Below are 8,516 nucleotides of genomic sequence, written 5' to 3' on the forward strand. Positions count from 1 at the left end.
ACCAAAATTAATCAAAAGTAGTATCATCAGTAGTAAAGATCGCTAAACTGATTCCATTACACATTTCTAATCAGCGTGTTATGTGTCTCTTTGTCCTCATCCTAATATAATTTCACCCAGAGGACTGAATGTGCAGCAGTTTGAATTGTTATTTAATATCCCTCACTGGAGGCAGCTCTGGTTAATTTGTGTGTTCGTGTGTTTCTATTTATTTTTACGGTTTCGATAACATCCGAATCGTGCATACTTGTACATCTCACCCGCAAGCTTTCCGAAAACCAAATGAGCACAATTTATCTGATAACTGCCTCGTTACTTTTTTTGCAGATCTCATAAAATGTCTGCGGCCGTGATGGAGCTTTTCATTAGGAGGATGAACAGAGTATTTTGGGTCTTTAGTGGGTTCTTGTCAAATTAGATGTAGTGAAGTCAAAGTCTTTATCACCAAATAAATATTTTTGTTTCAAGGTGAAGGGTTTGAGCAGATCAGACACAAAGCAAAAAGTCTGATGGAGGTTCTTTACAGAAACATCAAACTAGAAGGTATGAGGTCGATTAGTGAGCCATCTACGTGACCACTGAGCAATGTGAGTTACAGAAAAAAGCTCTTTATGTTCATGATATATATTTTAAGCCAAAATAATCTGAATTTGATCTTTGAATTACATTAAATCACATCTAATCTGAGCCAGAGTGGGTCTGAACAGTCACAGTTGAGACGTGAATTAAAAGTTGATATTTAAAAGCTAATTGTAAAAAACACATTTAAAACGTGTGCAAAATGTGCCCATTTAATGCTGTCTCATATACAGTCTACGATTTAATGGCGAGATAACATTAAGAGCTTTTGTTCTCCAAATACATTTAAACATCCATCCATGGGTATATTATAAATATTCTGCAGTCTGCCCTCCACCTCTACTGTAAGTCCCTCTGGGTTTTATTAAACACACTATGCTTGTGTGTTTACCTAGCTGCTAAAGAAAGCAGGACAAAAAAACAAATTTTCCGTGGAAATTGACTATGACTATATGCAAACAACAGCTTAATGACTATTTTGACATGAAAAATTTGTCCTGATGCGTCACAATCGGAAGAATATTTGCTCATTTTCGACAGTTTCCAGTCATCACTCATGACACTAATAATTGTGACGTTTATTAAAGAAAATAGTGTCTGTGCTAAGGTGGAAAAGGTGAGCGGTAGGTCTGCACTGTGGCCTGCTGCAGGACTGATAATGGATACTATATTAAAAGCGTATTTTATTACTTAGCATTGTGTTTACAGCATTAAGAGCCTTGATTGCATTTCTGTTTAATTTCCTCCTTCAGTTAAGGGAACATAATGGCATTTTAAACACTCTGAAATCCACCAAACTGTTCACAACACTCGAATCAGGCTTTCATTAAATGGAGCAGTTGCAAGTGTATGACTGTTGGCGCAAAACTGAACCACAGCGAAAGCCATGTCACGTGTTTTCTCAGCATACGCAGAGGGCAGATTTAACTCAAGTTTAACCTGCACGTGTTTGAGTTGTAAAAGAAAGCCAACACTTTCTGTGGCTGGGAATTGATTTTTAGTTCTTGATGGGATGCATTATTGAGGCAGATGATTTGCCTATAGATAAAGTGTCCATGCACCTGTCAGCGCTCTTGCATTGGTCTAAATCCGGAGATCCACCAGTGTCCATTACTGTCGCTCTGTGACACTGTTTGGTATTGATTGTATCAGTAGATGGAAGCATCAGTTACACTTCCATCAGCATTTTGTCCAATTCTTACAAAACATGGCAATTCTCGCTATAATGTGTGTGATGTTGGTATCTCAATGATAATTAAAAAAAAAAAAAAAAACAATATTTATCACCATCGCCTTTCCCAAACACAAAATAGCCAGGAGATGTGACAATCCTTTGATTGTAAATTTGGAGGCAAGCTTCTTCCTGCAGCTGTATGTAAACTCATCATTATCCCCCCGGGTGTTGTCTCATTAACCTGACAGATGTGTGAGTCAAGTGATTAACTCTCAAACTCTTCATTCTTTCTAAGCTTCACCTGCAGCCATGCCGCCACTCTGCGTTAGACTTTATGTTGGACAAAACCTGTGAAAGTGGAGAGCTGCTGGTGACTAAAAACTGCACCCGCTCGCTCCGGTAAACAGGTTTTAATCACAGCCACGTTCACGCAAGTTGGTTTCCCCCTTCTTCACATTGTTCCAGATCAAACACAGTGTTTCATAAACACTGACCATCTATTTACTCTGGCAAGTTTTTTCCTGTCTGAAAAGGCAGACCACATTTGCATATTTCTCTATACCGTTTTCCCCCCACGAGCTATCTGAGCTTTGAAGACTGGATTTAATGAGATCATATTGTATTTCCACATTTGACTCGAAAATGACTTGCTTGTGCGGATAACCGTGTGCACATTATTGTAGAAATAATCACAGTTGAACACATTTGAACAATAAAACCCTTTCTGTGAAAATTTCAGACTGCATCAATAAGTCAAATGTGCAATTACAGGAAAGGAAGGTAAATTAAATATTATCCTTGAACATGGTTTTCTATTTTGATTTCATTAAAGATGGAGAGAAATGGTTAATCTTTTGTGAAAATACATTTCTTTGTCTATTTCTTTATCTTTATCTCTTTAGCTACTGAAAAATTAGATGAGATTCCTGTATGCTAAACAGCCTGTAGCCTAGCTTAGCTTTGAATAAATACTAGCTTGCTCTGGACAAGACTAATCTAAGCAGCTGCAATATGTTCTGTTATAATATCAGTTGTAAAGGGTGAAACTATATAACAAGGATTAGCTTTGCTTAGCACGTAGACTAGCTTGCTCTGTGTGTCATCTGTGTGAATGAACAGGGAGGGTTACATTTGTTAAAATACACACAATTATGCGTATGAAGCTACTGCCTGTAGCCTAGCTTAATTTAGCTTAGCAGAGAGCCTTAACAATTCTACTGCTAAAAAAAAAAAAAAAAAGATATATACGTGAATGGATTAAGAAAACAAATAATAGAGGGATGGTTAAACTTGTTTGTTAAAATACACACAATCAGACAATGTCTATATGAAAACAGTTAGCTCTAGCTCTGTACTGTTACTAGCTTGAAAACAAAATCTGCTTGCACTGTTATATTTTGTTAATAGTAAAACTGCAAGGTGTAGATTTACAAAGATGATAAAATAAGATATACCTCAATAAATTAAAAATAAAAAGAATAAATACAGGGATGGTTGAACTTAAAATACACACAGTCAAATGAAGCTGCAACAGGTAGCTTAGCTCAGCTTAGCACAAAGACTAGATAGCTTTGTACTGTTGCTTGCTTGCAGTAAATCACCTGCAGTAGCCTAATGTCTGTAACACTATCATTTTTTAAAGGATAAACCTATGAGGTTAGTTTTTTACAAAGATGATAAATGAGATCACGAGTGAGCTTTAGATGAGCTGAAGAACACTGGAAAATGGAGGAAAAGCAACAGTAACAATATTTCCCCCAAAATTTACAGCGTTTATGCAGAGCCGAGCTAACTAGCTGCTAGCTGTAGGCTATCTAATTATATTTGATAGTCAGAATGGTGATCTTCGCATTTAACTAACAGTAAGAAAACAAATACACTATACAAATATATTTCCCAACATCATGTACTGTTACCAAGTAAAAATACAAATGATTTGTTCCATTTCTATGCATTTATTCATTTGTGTCTGCACCTTGGATGATGATTCATCAATAATTGAGTGTGGTTTAACATAATGCAGAGAAACAGACTTGAATTTGAATGCAATGTCTGTGTTGAATGGCTGCTGTTGCTCCGCAGGAAAAAAAAAAAAAAAAAAAGGTCTTCTCTCTCCCTCTGACTACCAGTTAAGTGGATTCTGTCACACATATTAAAAACAAATCTGCAGCGGAGTGTGACACATCAAAAGGGAAGTGCGAAGCAAACCCCCTTGTTAATGGAGGGAATTGTGGAAGTGGGGACTGTGGGATGTTGGGAGGACATAATGGCCCTGACAATCAACCAGCTGAGTGCCCGTCCTTTTTCCCTGCAGGGGATGTTGGCGGAGACAGAGCGCTGGAGCTTGTTGATGCTTCACGAGCTGACACGGAGTTAGCAGACTGAACAGACGATGATAGGAATCCAAAAGATGGGGAGCGTGAGGGACCACAGTTAAGAGCAATCCCCTGGATTTCCTCTTTGACATTGATAAATTGATGAGCCAGAGCTCACATGAGTCTGTGAGAAGGGTTTTGTTTTACTCCACACATTGTTAAAGTTGATGCCCTCCCATATCTTGGTAAGTTCTAGCAAAACACGGTTAAAGATGTTTCAGACTCCAACAGTCAAAATATGAACCCAACATTAAGTTAGATTATACCTGATGCCTCCTTTACTTCAGAATGTATAGGCTGCCGTCATCAGACACAGACCCGTGTAGCTGATTCATTTTCTGTAATATCTTATTCTACCAAATGCAGTAGCAAAGAAATACAATATTCTGTTTTAAAGGCACAACTACAAAGCATGTTTTGTGACAAAAAGAATGTCATGAAGTGAACCATCAGTGTTTTGTCGAATGCAGCTGATTCTGAGCATTTGTGCTTTCAAAAGCACTAGATTCATATTTGCTCGTACAAGCCATCCTTTGGGCTGTTCTAGCTGACACAAATGATTTGCTCCATTAAATCACACCTGCCGTTGAACATTTATTAAAAAATAAATCATTTCAGAAAATGATCTGTTTGAGAGGGTGAGCGGGGACCTCACATCTCTCTCTCTCTCTGTCTCACACACAGCTGCATTGGTTAATCTCTCTCTTGTGGCTCATAGCTTCAACACCCCTCGGGGAGCTGGGATTTTTCACTACTGACATGCATTTTTCATCTTCACGGGGTCTTCAGTAGCACTCGCTACAGAGCCCTGCAGTTTCCCCAAGCCCCATAATTATATGTAGTTGGATGTCTTACCTGGAGAAGGCCTCACACCTGTGCACATTTGAGCCACTGACTTTAGACTAAGTCATAAAAACATGTTTTTTTGCTCTCAGAATTACATTATTGTGACCCTACAGCATAATGTCAACACCTTACAGAGTTACGATGATTCATTCTGACGTTTTGTCCCCCAGGAAGATAATCTATTTTGCGCAACTGATGAAAATTTGCGCATGACAATCAAACTGGGCCGAAGACCTGCAAAAAAATGACCTTTTAAAGTAATCTATCAAGTGACTCCATTCACATCAAGATATATTTTCTTTTAAAGGCCCGTTAACATTTACTTTCCATTCACACATCACGGTCAAAAAGTAAGTCTGAGGCGAATGACTGAGAAAAATGTTAATTAGAAAATGTCAGAGTGGCTCTGCTTGCATAGCTGCCTTTTGTTCGATCCTGAAAATTATGTGCAATGCTTTCACTTGGACAAAGTGCTAATGCAGCCCCAAGGGTTGTTACACTGATAAGGTGAAGTCAATGTAAGCTGGTAATCGATTACAACAGCTTACCGCAGCAACCTTTTGGGCATTTTAGCAAATAAATGCAGCAGTGAAGAAATAATTCGGTAATACCTGAACTGTGACTCGGAAATGGTTGGTAAGTGATTATTTAGAAGTATATAGTTACATGAAACTCAAAAACTAATCAGACATAGTTTATTGTTATCAGGCAGAAATACACAAGTTTGTAGTTTTCCTTCCAGGAAGGTGGTTAAAAGTTTTTTTTATTATTTCCTATTAATGAAATTAATTAAAACTTAGTCAATTCCATTTATCTTTTACAAACTCATTTATTCTTTTCCTCAGTAGATAAACGTTTCCAACTTCAGATTTTGTTCAGGGAGCAGGCATTCACAAAGCTGGCCAACCGCCCACCTAGAAGTTTCAGTTTAACATAAGGAGGTAGTTCAGAATGTCAAGGAAGACACAATAAAGTTGGACATTTATTGCCAGTGAGAGCGGGATGACTGTGACCTTCCAAGCGACAGATAGTTAGTTTTAGCTTGCCAGCTACCTTGCCGACAGTAGATATCCTTCAGCTACTGCCCCAAGAGTTCACATATAGGCTGAAGATGATGCCCTCAAATGGAAAGCAATAAACTATTTGTTGTGCAGCTTTGTACAGAGATTTCCAACTTTATAATATATCTGGTGAGAATGTTGATATTCATTGGCTTCTAGTTGCTAGTGGTTGCCTAGCAGCGGTGATGTCACTTCTAGAACACCTGTGTCACAACCACAACCTCATGAGTTTCATATCACAGAGAGAGAGGCCAGTTCTCATCTGGTGGACATGGTCAACAACAGGGGTAGGCTATACATGCAGCTTTTTCAAGCGGAACTTTTGATGTTGCGATTGTGGCACAAAATGCTTGGCGTTCAGTCGGTTGCCGCTGCCGGACTATGTCTGGAATACCAATTTTTACCTCAGACATATTATACAGTTAAGATAAACTCTATAAGATTAAAATCGCACCCTTAAAAAAAAATTAACTTCCACGATCTCCACCCTTTTGGAAAGCTTCACGAAATCCATCACAACGCGTGACCTCGGAGCTTCCGGAAAAACTCCACTTTCAAGGTTGTTCTTAACGAGACAGGAGGAGCTTTCACGTGGTACGGTAAAGGCTATCCTATTAGAAACTGATACACTGATGGAGTTTAAGCCAACTTAGCCTGCAGTGCTTTAAGTTAAATTAGACCAATCAGTGCTGTGGACATAGTATAGGAAATGGGCAAAGGGAAAATGAAAGAAATATGAATTATAATCATAATGTTTGCCAAGAGCAACTAGATAGAATGACATGAGTTGGAAGAGCAGTAAAGAATAGAGAAAAAATAAATGGAAACATAAACAAAATATATTTTTCTTTTACACTGCATTTTAGTTATATCAACTAGGACTATTTTCGGCACATAATGTTTTTTGGCCTCCATAGGTGACAGCATGAGTTATTATTAATATGTATAATGTAAGTAAAAGAGGCATCGACATTAGTTGACTGTCAATTACTGTAAAAAGCACCATGTCTGACCAATTTGGCCTTATTTGGCTTTTAAGAGCTTACTATAGAGTTCATTCAAGAATGCAGAGACAAAAAGACTCAAATATCACCTTGACTCACAATTATCTGCCGAATCAATCGTTGGCTGTTTTTGTGTGGGCTAGATGGATCACCTTGTCCTCTCAGCAAGAACTGCCGTAGGTTCTTTTGTCATCCAGATCAAATTCAGCAGCTTCATTGGGGACATACGTGACTCTTGAATCTTGACAGCTACATCGCAGTTTTAGCCTGGCGGAGGCATTTATCCGACGTGGCATCTTGCACCGTAACTCATAGGGGTACATACGGCATGAAAGAGCTGAACAACAGCCTAGAAATATCTGCGGTGCCGACGTCTTTTACAGCAAGTCTAGTTTTAGTTTGTAAGCCGATTAGGCTTTTGGGGGTTTCTATGACTGCAACAGCTCACCTGAAATAATAACTCAAATATATAGTTTGCATTTTGCATGACACAAGATCGAGCAGTTATATTCAGGCGGTGTCAAGAGAGGATCCATACAGTAAACAACTGAAGCTCATTTTCAGATAAAATGAAAAGGGAAATGTCACGTTTTAACACAAACTCACATTTTAGCCCTTTGTGTTCTAATGAAATCATACCATAGATGTTCAAAACAAGTCTGAAGAATATGTCACAAGCCATAAGTGTTAGACAGGCAGTCTGAATGAGTCATACACCGATTTAATGATGCAAAGTTTTGTTATTTTTTGTAACACGCTACAATTTTGATAAATAAGAGCATGATTGTAAGGTTTCAGTGGTTATTTATTATGATTTGCACAGCAAGGGCAGTATCAGCACAGACTTTGCACAGGATGATAGAAAATAACTATAGCACCATTATATAGATATATATAATATATACATACACACAGTACGTTTGACCCCGTTAAACTTCGATGAAAGAGATGCATATGCAGTGAGTCACCTGCAATCATTAGTAAATACATTGAACCACATTAACACCTCGTCGGATTTACCTATGTGGTCCGCCGCAGCTCAGTTGCCAAGGAAATATTATGTTTATTCATACATAGCTATTTGTTAAATGGAGATGTATTTAGCGGCTTAAATCTGCATAATGCGTGAAAACACCCTCATCTGGAAGAAATCCAGACTCCACTGTTTGTTTGAGGACATTATTCAGAGAGAGCTGCTATTAGTTTTCCTTGAAAGTGACTGAAGCAAGTTCATGGTTTGAGCCCAGACAGTTTAAAATCGAAATAATTAGCTTTCCTTTCTTTTTTTTTTTTGGAGGGGAACTTTTATCTGAGACTTTTTTAAAATACACTATTTAACCCTGTTACACTTGGAAGACTACAGCCTGCAAAATGTATCGTGCGCCCAACCGGCACTACATTAGTGAAGACATTTTGTGCTCCAGCTGATAATTTCATCAGTAGAAAACATTGTTTGCACAATTCACTTGCTGCTTAG

Source organism: Chelon labrosus (genome assembly GCF_963514085.1).
Source record: "Chelon labrosus genome assembly, chromosome: 15".
Lineage (NCBI taxonomy): Eukaryota > Metazoa > Chordata > Actinopteri > Mugiliformes > Mugilidae > Chelon > Chelon labrosus.